Source organism: Magallana gigas, chromosome 5 (genome assembly GCF_963853765.1).
Source record: "Magallana gigas chromosome 5, xbMagGiga1.1, whole genome shotgun sequence".
Lineage (NCBI taxonomy): Eukaryota > Metazoa > Mollusca > Bivalvia > Ostreida > Ostreidae > Magallana > Magallana gigas.
The window spans coordinates 31,073,612-31,088,025 of record NC_088857.1 but is presented as its reverse complement, the minus strand read 5'-3'; the positions used below and the strand labels follow the sequence as shown (position 1 = coordinate 31,088,025).

The window sequence follows — 14,414 nt, the reverse complement described above, 5'->3', positions numbered from 1 at the left end:
ATCTTATTGGTCAAGTTAAGAACGATTCAGGTTTGAATGTTGTAGGAATATTGAAATCAAGATATGAAGCCAAAAATTTTATGGTGTCTAATTATTATAATTAATATCAATGGTTATTTGATTGAAAAAAAATCCACTATTTTGCTTGCTATGAACCGGCAGAAAGATGTTATTGTTATTTGATTAAACTGATAACGGAGCAAAAACTGTCGTTATATTGGAGCATTTTTACTTTACTTTAATCAGTCTAGCTTAAGTGCAGTATTGATAGTACCGTAATATATAGAACATTTCATTGATACGTAGAGCATGCAGGCGGTAAAGGGAAGATGATTTATCTCTTTCTATTGATTGGCGCCTAATGTGGAACCAGGGGAGTTAATTCAGCACAAATTCTGGTAATTTGTTGTAGGAAGGGGTTGGATGTGTGATATATCCTCAGGCAAAACATGGTATGAAGGGATAAAAAAACAGAGACAAAAAATGCACATTGATTTTTCATTGAAGTTGTCTGTTGAATTATTGTTCTCCTTATCATGATCGAACAGATGAAAAGCTTTCAATTCAAGTTGTTAGCCCAGAATTAACTGGCCACTTACCGTTTATTGCATATCATTACATGTTAGATTGAGTTTTTGTTAATCTTTCTGGTTCCGTGTTTTGATCAAAGGATGGTAATCAGGTATTGAAATAAAATCTAATTTTTGGATGCGTCTGTACAGTGATCAGACAAAGAATGGAGTATTTTTTTTAATGTTCTGCTAATCTCTTGGTTATTGTTGTCTGATTCAGAAAACAATGTCATTCTAGGATATGTACCAATGATTTTTTATTGTCATAACTATATATCCTGGTCGGAAAATAAAATGGTCTTATTGCTCTTTTATATATCTGTTCTAAATGTCACACAGAATGTTATATTTTTACAACGTATCGTAAGATTTTATCAAGGCAGCGAACTGTGCAGAGGTTTTTATTTGCTGAGCATGAAGGAAATCATTGGTGGTCGTTAAAATTGTGTGGCGATGAAATTCTGATACTTCTTCACACTGTTTCAAAGTGATGTATTGAAAATTTCAGAATAATGCTGCAAATATAGCTGCACAGGTCCCTCATTATTGTTTCTGGGAATGAATTATGCATGCTGGAAGGGAGTCAAAGTACTAGACTTGTTTTAATGTTTTCCCTTTAGTTGTTAATGGTTTGGTGAAGGCCTAACTTTTCATGTTTCCACATCGACTATTAATTACTGTAAAATACTATCTTTTATATGTTATTTATACATATAATTTGATATAGATCTTTGAAAGTGTACTAAATTAAACAATTGTGATCTGATTGAGTTTCTATTTTCATGTTGAAACAATATACAAACTATGATTTTTTTATTTTACTAAAATTTTACAGTAGAATGTGTACAGCACATGTATAACTTTCTACAGAGAATATCTGTTTATAGTGAATAGAGGGTTTAATGGCAGAAGTTATGACATTATCAGTAACTACAGTAGCTTGAGTAGTTTGCAATAATTGTTATATAGGCTCTTGCATGTAAAGGAAACATATATATCTATTAAATGATTTCAATTCATTTAGGCTGTTTATCATTGTGAATTCTTCCAAGTCTGCATAATTCACTTTAGCATTGGTGTGGTGTTTTTAGCTCACCTGAGCTGAAAGCTCAAGTGAGCTCTTCTGATCAATTTTTTCTGGCATCCGTCTAGCTGCAGGTCTGTAGCTCCCGGTCTGAAAAAATTTGGATGGACGACCTGGCCATGGGAGCTACAGTGCCTCCCATAGTAAAAATCTGCAATATTCGGCGTACAAAAATTGCACTAGTTTTTAACTGATTAACATTATTTTCACAAAAATTCTGTGAAAACAATTACATTTTCAACTTCTTCTCAAGAACCACTGCTCCAATTTCAATCAAACTTAATACAAAGCATCACTGGTTGAAGGGAATTCAAGTTGTTAAAATGAAGGGCCATGCCCTCCTTCAAGGGGAGATAATTAGGATTTATTGAAAATTTGTTGATATTTTTCAAAAATCTTCTAAAAAATCATTTGGCCAGAAAAGCTGAAACTTGTGTGGAAGCAACCTCAGATGGTGTAGTATTAATTTTGTATAAATCATGGTCCCCAGGGGTAAGGTGGGGCCATAAAGGGGGGGGGGGGGGGTTTGAAGACAAGTTTTACATAGGATATGTAGAGTCAATCTTTAAAAAGTCTTCTTCTCAAAAAGCATTTGGCCAGAAAAGCTGAAAGTTGTGTGAAAGCATCCTCAGATAGTGTAGATTAAAGTTTGTTAAAATCATGGTCCATGGGGGGGGGGGAGTCAAAGTTTTACATAGAAATATATAAAAAAAATATTTTTTGTAATCTAATCAGAACATGATTAGCCAGAAAAGTAAATTGTGTGAAGTATCCTCACGTAGGGTAGAATCAAGTTTGTTCAAATCATGATCCCCGGGGGTAGGGTTAGGGCACAATGGGGAGGGGTTACACAGTTAAATTTTGACATAGGAATTAATAGAGAAAAACCTTTTTCTAAAAAAAACATTTTCTTTGAAAAGGTGCAACTTTAGTCAAAGCAATCTTAGGTAGTGTAAATTTAAATTTGTCGAAGATCATATTTTTCAGGAATCTGATGGGACCCACATTGGGGGGTCCAATTTTATAAAGGAAAATATTTTAAATTTACAAAAACTCAAATGGTATAATATATGATTTTACTTACCAGTATATGCAAGCATTAATGTTTATACTCTGGCCCCTAGACAATTCTTTGGCTTCACAAGTTTGATGTAAGTTTATATATATCCCATTTGATTTAGATCTCCTTGAGAACCCTAATGCTCGATCAGTATGTGAAAATGAATATAAAATCATCCTTTGCCAACAAGGGCTCAATGATAAACGAAATATCCAGGGGAAATAATTGGGGTTTTTTAAACACAGGATCTGTTATACTACATTGTCCAGATATTTTGTATATGACTCTGTAAAGCTGATTTTATGATGTCTAGTGTTGCTCAGGTGAGCAATGTGGGCTATGGGCCTCTTAGTCTTTTTTGGGGGGGGGGGGGGGGCTAGGTTGGTTGATGGTGCAGAAAAGTCTTCGTATGCATTAAGATTATTGTTGCTGTTATAAGAATCATCAAGTAATTTAGGAACTCTAAAGGTTTCATAAACTATGTTTGATGGAACTTTATCTTGAACTAATCTTTATGTAACATTATCATTAAGGCAGACTTTCTGACTTTTTAAGGGGGATGGGGGGATTTTTAGTATCAAATGAGAGAAAAAAGCTTTTTAATGTCAAAATAAGACATCTGATTGCCTGATGTTATGTCATGTAGGTCCCTTGCAAAAAAAAAAAAATAATAATAATGTTTAAAATGGTCATTATTGCCCTATATTTCCCTATCTGGTTTAAGTGTCTATTTGGGTAAAGTCTGATATTTGAAATGGTCATTACTACAATCCCCATCTGGTTTTAGTATCCATTTTCCCTGTCCAAAATGCTAGATCTTATATTCTCTCTATGATAATGTTTATTCAGGTTTTGTCTTTTAATTAAAGAAACATTAAGTTCTGAATATATGGAAATATATGTATTATCATTTTGTTGATGAAAGTTGTTTTAGTTTTGTAGTTGATATTAAAAAGAATTAGGTAGTGTAATTTTTTACCAGCACTTGAAGAAGTGGGTTGTTTTCTTATATTAGTTGTTTTGTTGTTTTTTTTTCATCTTAATTTACCAGATATGTATTTATAAGCAGATATTTGATGTCACTACTGAACAGTATATAGATTGATCCATACACAGGAGGAAGAAATGTCCGCAGGAGATCTTAAAAATATTTTCCAGAAGCATGCATGGCATTGATTTATTATTTGAATTAAGAAAAAAATCATAAGACATTTAAATTTGAAGAATTGAATGTTAAAGAAAAAAAACTGCAATTTCGTCCTAGATTGATTTTTTTTTTTTTTTTTTGGTGGTAAAATGTGCTTTGTTTAAGTTTTGAACCCAGGCAGACCTTATAGACAAAGCAAAAATAACAACACCACTCAAAATGGTGATGTTATTTCAACAATATTTACACTCTCTTAATACTTTGTCAAAATAACTCTCAACAGATGTATAAATTCTGTATTCAGGGGCTTAGTGTGGTTGGAGAGGGGATTGATACAGATTGTATAATGTTTCATTTCATTGTAAACACCTTTCCATTTTTATTTGGTCTGAAGTGTGAATGGCAAATTTGCTGGGCAATTAACAGTGATTCAAGATCAATTTGGAGTAGCTGATAATATACTTCAGGTGAGCAATTTGAGTTTAAAATGTCTAGTAATATTTTTAGATCATTTGGGAAAAATTCAGATTTTTCATTTGTAAGGAGCAACATTATTGATATTACCACTTGAGATTTCAATATATATGTGTGTGTTTTATTAAAAAATGCATCACTGAAAATTCATTAAGTGAAATTTACAGTGACTTATAAAAAAACTTTTGTTGATACATCTTCAATACTACGATTTAATCTCATAAATATAAGAGATAAAAAGTTTTTAACGTAATAATGAAAATGGTGTCAAAGAAATATTTGTTCTTTGATTTTTAATTAAACTTGCAATAATCCTTCAGAGACAACTTATCTTCAAATTTAATTTGATCCTCAATTCATTGTTATTGAAATTTTTAAAATATGAACAGGATTTCATAGTTATAAGTATTGTTTAGACCGTGAGTGTCAATCGGTCAAGGATACTTGGATAATTTCTGGCGGTGCTCAAGCTTTTAAGTTTCAATATTTTGGAGTAGATACATTAAACACACAGGGAGAGAGAGCGACTTGTAAAGGGCTGCCACATCCAATGCTTTCTCGGCCAGGGATTACTTAATCTTGTTGACCCCTAGCTAACATTTCTTAATTCTCCTAATGACCAAATATAGTGTATTTGGTGCTAATGGATTTAGTTTTACCACACAGTACGGACCGCAAATCATTTTAAAAAAAGGAAAAAGAAAGAAAGGAAAAAGGAACAATTGTTCAGTTTCTCCTTCCTTATATACCAAAGAAAATCCTAGTAAGACTCTTACAAATGACAAAGGAATTTCTTTTTGTCATTCTGGTGTATGGATGTTGATTCTGTGTCATACAATAGACTCATTTGATTGCTGTTTTTTCACCGCCTGGACCAAACAGCTCATCGGGCTGGAATTGTATGGGGGGTAGATAGGTGGGTGTATGTATAAGTATGCATTTCATTCTCTTTAAGCTTTTTTAAGTATTTAATGCTGTTACAATTAAATTGGAATGTACTTGAGGTGAATTAATTTGACACACCCACCCAGGGGTCTGTGAACAGTGGACAGTATTGTCTTGAGGGGGTGTTATGGCAAGAATTGGTTGTAATGGCCAAAGTACTTAGTGGATTATACAGCTATGGTGTATAGGTTTTTTCAAGTAGAGTTGTGTAAGAAGTGGGGAGCGAAGTAGATTCCTGGGGTTCAGTTAATGAGAATATCGCACCTTGCTTGATAGTCTGTGTCAGTAAGATGTTTCATATTAAATGGGCAATTTGTGATCTATAGTCCTTCACATAATCAATACAGGCGGGCTATTTCAGGTAGCCCAATGCTATGGTCTGTAGAAGCTTGAGTATACAGGTCTTATATACTGAAGTGGATTTTAAAACTTAAGAATCTTGGAAGGGGAAAAAGTAGGTAAGTTTTTAATTCTTTTTCATTCTGTGTTATCAAAACTGTAGTACATTTAGATTGGTAACATTTATCGATAAAATATCAAAGAATTCTTTTGAAATTAAGAGAATTTTTTAAATATTGTCAACGGTAGTAGAAAGCCAAAGATTTTTTCCGACTGCCCAAATTGGAAAATACACAAGAAAAACAAATTGTTCTTGAAAACTTTTTTTTTCTTTGAAACGTCTGAACAATTAAAAGTGATTTATAATGTTTTTTGCCATGATTAAGTAATTGTCATCTCTGTGGCTCGTTAACGCCAGTCAATTATGTTAATGTTTTTCCACTTAACTGCTAGTTGTCTTCAAATCACAACCTGAGTAAAGGTCGAAACAGATATTTCTGAATGAATTGACATCGCATCTGTTAATCACAATTCTATTACAGTTTTCCCATTCAATTACTTTACAAATCTGCAAATAATACACAGATCATTGGGAGTTGCCTCTTTAAAAAGACTTTGTGGTTTAAGAATCATCTTGAAGATGAATGAGTGCAAAATATATTCATTTGACTTGCAAGTAAAATCCCTTTTGCAAGGTTAAGACTTGCTTCAAAAAATATCCTTTTTCAATGTGTCAAATTATTCCTGATTAATTTGATCAATCAGTGTTAGAATATCCACTATTTTCTATAAACTTTGCACAAACCAAATAATTGGTGCCTCATAAACAAGGTTGCATATTTCTTATGGAGGACAGAATAGGCCAATTAATAAACATTGTGTTAATATATTTAGATTTCACCAAAAGAGAAAAAGTTGTTCCCTCAATGGGAGAATGTAATTGGGATGGAGGATTTTGATTTCATTAATCACTGTCTGCTCTTCTATGCTGTTTGCTTTTGGAAATTGCTTTGGTACTCACATGCGGGTTTGTTTAATAAGTACTTCATTTGCGATCTAGAATTGGTGCTGAATGCAATATTAGTGGTATGATTTGGGGATTGGAGTCTCCGAGTCAGAAGCGATTTGTGAATTAATGTATAAAAGGGAAAAGGCGTTGTGTACATGATTCAGAGGAATTGACTTATAATGAAAAATTTATTTGATTGATTTGGTGTCAAGTTCTAATTTAATAGGAAACTGGTGAAAAACGATGACTTGTCACAAATTTGTCCATGAAATATAAGTCAAAACAGAAATGTAAGTTAAATAAAATTATTTCTATAGAGCAACACACCTCTAGAAATTCATATAAATAATTTAATTTTGCATGTGTCAAAATGCAATAAAATTATAATTACCCACCTACTGCAGATTTGCCAGAATAAATAGACTCAGGAGAAAAACAGCACAGAAAATCTTTTTTTCCATTGCAACAGAGGTGCACAATCAATGTTATCTGATCCTTGTCCATTGTCCCCTTGCCTATCTCTCTGTAACCTAATGGCTTTTACAATCAATCAAAATTGATTGACAGGGGACCAATTTCTAATTAAGGAGGATGAACTTTAACATGAAGACATTACGGAATTTGAAGAAAATGTTATATTGTGAATGTATGTGTTCCGGAAAAGTGGCAGATAAAATGTGTGAAGATCAATAACCCACTTATGACTGTAAACAAGGCAAATAAAAAGCTCTAGTTGATTTATTGAGTGACTGCGAGTTAATTCAGTAACAGGGGTGTTAATAAAGGGAGCTAACTCTGTGATTCACTATACAGAGGTAAGTCAATGTTTAGTTTATGAAGGTGAAAATTGTCGGGTCTTAAAAGTTGGAAAAATTTCCCATCTAGAAATTTGGTGTCTAATTCATCATAAAGGTGTGCTATTGGATTTCGTGATGTATTGAAGAAGGATAAATGATACTGCAACAGCAGGGAAAAGAAAATCAAGATGTCTGGAGTTAGAATGTGTGATGTAAGAGATAATTGAGAACTGAATTCTCCGGATGGGAAGATTTATGAAGTATTTTAGTTAATTTGTTTGGTAATTTGGAGGGATATCCTCAGTTATTTCTAGACAGCTTTTTTCACAGATGCATTGGGAAATTTCTTCACCTTAAGCAGCACTGTGGAGATTATTGCTGATTGCTTGTTTATTTTTCATTTCACCTCAAATAAGCTATGCATGGTTTATCACGCAGCCCATCTACAAGATTGTTACTGATCATGTAACAGTGTAATACACAAATATTAACATGAAGGAAGATGGGATGTTTTCTTCATTGCTGATGGATTTGTTTTTATCTTAAAAGAGGCTTTTCCCCAAGTTACAAAACAAAATATATTTTTTTTGGTATGAATTTTTTTTGGGGAGGGGGGGGGGGGGGTGGAGGTTGGGATAGAGAGATGCAGTGCAGAAGGAAGAATTTGTTTGACCTTATATTAAGTGTTAGAAATAATAGTTTTTCAAGCAAAATATTTTCTTCTTTTCACCATCTGTGAGAATTGGATGGAGTGTTTGACAATTGAATTTATTTTATTGACAATCAATTAGTACAAGAAATGCTTTTGCAAACAACTATTTGAAAGAGGGTTGGTGTTGAATGCCTTGTTTTGATAAGTAATTATGTTAAGTATCTCTTTCAGTGGACATTAGCGTAACACTTGGAGGTGTTACTAATGGGAGAAGAATACTCTCACTCCCTTTGTTGTCTGTTCAATCACCCGAGCTCTTCATTTCATTTATTCGAAAAATTGGTAACGCAAGAGAGTAATATTTTCAAGTTTGACTCTAATTCTAATGGCTCCTAGCTAGTCAAAAAAAAATTAAGGTAATTTTAATTACATATCATTGAATATCTAAAAAAATTTTAATCCATAGAAATGTTTAATATAGTTAATTAGTTATCAAATATTTAATTAAAAAAGGTGTTCAATTAGACCAAATTTATGCATCAATAAGATAATAATAAGGACTACCGGAAATTTAAATGTAAAGTATGTACAATATTTATTTTTTTTGCATGAATTATTTTTTAACCTATAGTTTTTGCAAATGAAAGAAGAATTTATAAACAAGAATATTTAAGGAATTTAACAAATTACAATGATCACATAAATTAGTTGCAATGAAATGACCTATTACTGTGATCCCAAGACCAATATTAATTAGACTGAAAAGAATTTCTGAAAACGATTTGTGTCCATTAAGTCATGAATTCCGTAGATTTTTTCTTAATTATTCTTAATACTTCTATCTAATTTTTCACGATAAACCACGTACAAGACAAAAAAAAGCAAAAATTACATCAATAGGAATAGAAAGAAGTCCCTTGTTACAGGCATTTTTACGTAAGGAAAAAGAAAGAATTACCTATTTTAATAAAGTATTGTAGTACGTCAGCAAGCTTTATTGCATTAAGGTAAACTGAAAATCTGCTGTAGCCAGTTGGTATCGGCAATAAGACATAATTAATGGGTCGACTTGTACCAGGTAAAATAGGCAAATTCTCCCCATCTCTTTGTTTTGTGTGATGGCTAATTTCACTGTAATGTTATTTTCTAATATCTTGTTGGCATCATCTTTTTTTATTCCTCTGTTTTGCTTTGGGTTTTGTTGGGTTTTTTTGCCAATATCAGGCTATGATGTACATGTATCAAAATTGTGCTGTGATTTCGGGTTCTGAAGTAGTTCATGCAGCTATATATTGAGAATAATGCGATTCATTGAAATCAGAATTATTTTGGTCAGAATACTGTGCATTTTATATCTGATGATGTTGGCTTCATTTGTCATTTTTGTTTGCATTATTGAATGTCTTGATTTCTTCTGATAATTAATCATTGGGTTTTGTTTCGGTTAATTCATTCTGATCATTTTTCATCCATGGACAATTAGAAATCTTTTGTTCAGTTAATCCTCTCCGGAACAGGGTGCAACATGTGCTGATGTGAATTCATGGACATCAATTTCTGCTTCCCAGTAATAAGGATTTCATAACTGCATTTCCAATATGAAGATCTATATTGCGTTACAAGGCACACATTTAAAATTCATTTTAAATGCCATCTCCCTTCTGAATATCAGAAGCTGAAGGGAGTATATGTCTTCTTTGAAAAAAACAATTAATCACTGATAATTTACTCAGTATCTAGTAAGTAAATGTCACCTATGCATTAGAGGCATTAATTATCAACACAGATATCAGTTGAATTCTTAATGTTTTTTGAATCAGAACTTGGGCAATTTCAATCCTGGGAGGTTTCTTGCAAAGTGAAGTGCTGAGCGATAAGAACTCTATAATCCCTCTGAACAATGTAAATCTTAATCCTTTAATCTTATTTAAACTGTAATACAGAATGTTTTTTCCATCTCATTTGCAGGTAAATATTTCAGTGTTTATCGAAGTACAAGGGACAACTTGAAATTAACAGATTCTTGATGGCGTAGTGGAGTTTTTACATTGATATTTCATTTGGGAGCTACATTGATCAAAGAAAACGCCATTTAGAGCATTTCATTTCAAGGTTTGTTTACTAGTTGTAGATTTTCAGTAAATCTCCATTATGCAAAATTCGATCATGCAGAATCTTCAATTGACTTGTTCCATTTCTTGGCTATTTTATATTAGAGTGACATTTTTAAAAGACTTCAATTCATTTCAAGGTTTCAAAATGATTGTTGATAATATAAATTAATCTTTTTCCCCCCCCAAAAAAAATTGATGAAATAAGAGTGCATACTGGTATAATTATGATACAAAATTATTATTTTTTTGAGAATTAAATATTGTCCCAAAGTTTCTCAGAACACTTGCTAACCTTTTTCCATCATCATAGCAAAAAAAATTGCAGGCTTCTTCTAGGACAAAAATTATGACTGTCAGAGGACCTTATTGTGTTCTGTAGGAAATGCAATAATCACCAAAACGTTTCATGGTTGTCTTGTTTAGTTTGCAAGGCTTGTCCTCATTGGCATAGGTACAACAAAGTTATATCCTGGCATAAAATGGCAGACATGGAAGAGACAATAAAAGCAACTTATACATTGTACATTATGATTGAGAGAGAGAGAGAGAGAGAGAGAGAGAGAGAGAGAGAGAAAGAGAGAGAGAGAGAGAGAGAGAGAGAGAGAGAGGCTGTTGTGAATGATTTTGAATTTAATTTCTGTATGATTTATAAAACCAGCTGGATAAAGGATGTAAAGTCGTAGGGGGTGTTTGCACATGAAATTTAAAATCTTCCCTCTAAACAGTCATGTCTTAGCAATGCATAAAGCATCAGATTAATAGAATGAAAAATCAAAGTGTTACGCTGATTAACGCTGCATTTGAAAACAGATCGAATGCTGGAATCCATTAGTTTGGTGGATGAGTTGAGGGTTTCATTTTAAAGTTAAGAGATGAGTTACTTAATGCAAGGTGGGAAACACTGAACATGCGTAGGTGATTTTTGCTGGGGTTTTTTGTGTGAATTTTTTTTTATAAATAAGAGATAGTTCTTCCTGTTTCTAGCATTTATGAAAAATAAAGTTCCGGCATTTTTCCTTCTTCGATCATTTATTTCTCAAAATGGATGTAAAATGAGCAATTGGACAGTATTCGGTAGGAATACACCGGAACAAGCGTACATTTCTCAAGAGAAGGACCTATTTCTGTTATTAAATAGTTGATCTATTCCATATTTATTGTGATATAATTCTGTTGAAATGGACCCGCAAATATCAACAGAGCGGCATTTCTGCAATTTTCTGAGGAGATGAGCCATTTTCACGTGTTATGCATTGAAAGAATAAGATGCATTTTGATAAGCATCTGTAAAGGAATGGCATTTAACAGTCATTTCGGAACATTACTGCTGGTTTTGTAGGCTTTGTTTTATGGGCTCTTTTGAATGAGGTGGTAAAGGATATAAGTTTGATTGAATTATTATTGGAGAGAATGGCTTTAAAAAGATACGGTTCTGACCAATTTCCAACACATGGGGTCTTTTTCATGTACAAGTATGATATATAAGACACGCAAAGTGGAATTATTCACGATTCTGACACTTCTGTAAATTTGGTCACATATCCCATTAGATTTTACTTATAGATTAATATTAGGAACTTCCATGTAAATTTAGTCCAAAAGTACACCACTTTGGAACCAATAAACACAGGGAAAATTGTTGGAGTGGTGTTAAATAAGGTGTGATAACAGGGAAGGAATGGTTTCTGTGAGAGGGAAAGAACAAGAACAAGAAGAAGACATCTCCTCTTTACATGTGTATGTAATTATGCCCCCACGGTTCCCTGTGCAGTAATCAGAACTGGCAGATGACTTGCTGTACTTACTCTCAGCCCTACCTAGGATATTGTGTGCAGTCACTTCATGTGTTGGGTGCCTGAAGAGAGGGCAAAGTCAGACGCAGATATTGTGTGTGCACCTTTAAGACAAACTTATCAAAAGGATTTTAAAATTGATAACATTCTCAAAGAGGTTTTTTTGAATAGCAATTGATATTATATATATAGTGTTTGTGTTGAGGTTGCTTTTCATGTTTTGGTTTTGTGCTTCTGGATTGACAAATTTTTGGAGTTCTTTTTAAAGTGATGACCAGCATTTGACAGAGGGAAATATTAATTCATCAAAAAGGTAACTCATGCATGTGATTGAATAATTTTGAAATAATGGGTATATTTTAGAAAACGTTTCAAAATCAAAAATTTTCTGTTGCCGTACCAACTTATCTAGTTATGTTGTGCAATACCTACATGACTATAAAGTGTTATGCATCATAATGCCATTATAACACCTTATTTTTGGAACATATACTAGATAAATTTCAGATAAGAAATGCGCAGGTGCTACTAAATATAAAGATCTTTTTATTTTTACCATAGGTTGGTTTCCTTCGCTGTAAATGTCAGAATCTCTTCATACAATCTCAGTTGTTTTACTTTCTCAAGCAGTAGAAACATGCAGCAGTTGGGTTGTATGGGTTTTTTAATGGATCAAGTGTTTCATCAAAGCAAGATAACACAGATTTTTATCATCTGAGTCTATGATACAGGGGAATGTGGTGGTTGTACACTTATATAATTGGAATGGTTTTTGCATTCAATGTCAAGGCTTTAATGGTTATACCTTTAGTGTGTTTGGTTTTTTGATCTCAAGATTATTTCTTTTTACACGGGAGACCTTTTCTTCGAGGCATGAACTCAAATTAGCTAAGACTTTACAGTGGCGAATGTTTCCAAGATCATTTTAATTTGCAGCCAATTAGCAGAAATAATCCTCAAAGCTTTAGACTTCCTAATGGGTTTTGTTTTTTATTTTGTTAAATTAGATGATGTATGTGAGAATGTCAGGTCAAGCAAGCCATTTTCTCACAGATGTGAATTTATTTCCATATATGTTGTGTGACCGGGCATCTACAACATTAGAGCCAGGTCATTGGTTCAATAGTACCATGATACCTTGGTCTCCAGAGGGGTACTAACCCAGAGAACTACTAAAGCCTTCCAATCAGTCCACTGTAGTCCAATACCTGCTGATAAGATGTCAGATGCATGATAAACATCAATTCATTATTGTAGGCATTTCAAAACATGACCCAATAAGTGTCGCCCTTCTTTGATTTCTTTCATATAAGGCTCATATATAATGCTTGTCAATACCTAAATTACGCAAAAATGAAGTTTTTGTAATTGTGGAAGGTTTTCTTCAGCTGTTTATAAGGTTCATAGGAGACTGAATTTTAAATTAGATATATGATGCCATTTATTTGAAATCTTTTATTTCTTTATTGATATTATTTAATATTCATTTTTTTGTTAGCAGACAGCTGGGGGAGGTACAATGGTAATGTTTACAGATTTTTGTGAAGAATTAATGGGTTCTATATGATAACAAGAGTGTGCCATTGAACGTGCAAGGACATGCTGTAAAGACACATAAAAAGAAAAGATGTTTGATATTCAATGATCTTGCAGTCTCAGCCAAAAACTGGGGTTTTTTTCTGTACTGTTGTGACTAATGTTGATCACTTGGTCAAAAGATTGCAAAACACATTTTGTACGTAGCATTATTTCACTTGGATTTCCAACTTTCCTGGAGTTTTAATCTTTTTGATAAAAGCATTACATGAAACAGATGCAATCATAGTAGAGATCAAGGATGTCTGGCAGTGTTATGGGGGGAAGCTGAATGACCAGTGGGGAGTGGAGTGGTCAAGTGTTTCTTTGTTTTGGCTGCATGTCTGTTACCTCTGTGTATGGGGTGAGTCTGAGTGGAGAGACCAGCAGCTGGTATAAAACCCTTGCTAACACCAAGATCTCTAACACCGAGATCTCTGGTTTGGTACCAGGGTACTTCTTCTGTAACTAGTGTTTGCAAACCTTCTGGCTGAGTGCCATCAATGTCTGCTATTGTTACGGATTCCTGCGACTGTTATCATGCACTGACAGTGGTACTAAGAGGAGGGTTAGATACCATGGATGGCCTACTGATAAATTTATTAAAGTCAGAGATTTCAAAATCAGAGAGATTTTCAAGAAGCATCTTTTCTCATTTTTGTGTCAAGAATGTTGTTCAGAGACTCGTGTGTATGTTGGACTGACTTGATGCATGGTCTAATGATTCTGGTGTCCTTAAATTATTGATTTTGATTTAATGATTTCAAGGTCACATGATCATATGAGATCAAAATTGACTTATAGAATTATCAATAAATAAGAATTTTACCAATATAAGCCGGTTTAACTACTA

At 33.2% G+C, this 14,414-nt stretch overlaps 1 protein-coding gene across 13 annotated transcripts in view; it reads left to right on the top strand.

Moving 5' to 3' along the window:
• Window positions 1–14,414, top strand: part of LOC105338272 (thrombospondin type-1 domain-containing protein 7B) — an 81,176-nt gene that overhangs the window by 17,757 nt on the left and 49,005 nt on the right. For 7 of the 13 annotated variants that reach the window (XM_011443313.4, XM_011443312.4, XM_066084327.1 and 4 more), the window contains one exon: window positions 10,048–10,191. The exons of 1 other annotated variant lie outside the window; for it this stretch is intronic. The gene's annotated coding sequence lies outside the window, so the exon portion shown is untranslated. Of the gene's footprint in view, window positions 1–5,643; window positions 5,741–7,299; window positions 7,446–10,047; window positions 10,192–12,174; window positions 12,300–14,414 lie in introns of those variants that run through there. 5 more of the 13 variants (XM_020071426.3, XM_020071430.3, XM_020071427.3 and 2 more) reach the window with 5 other exon arrangements.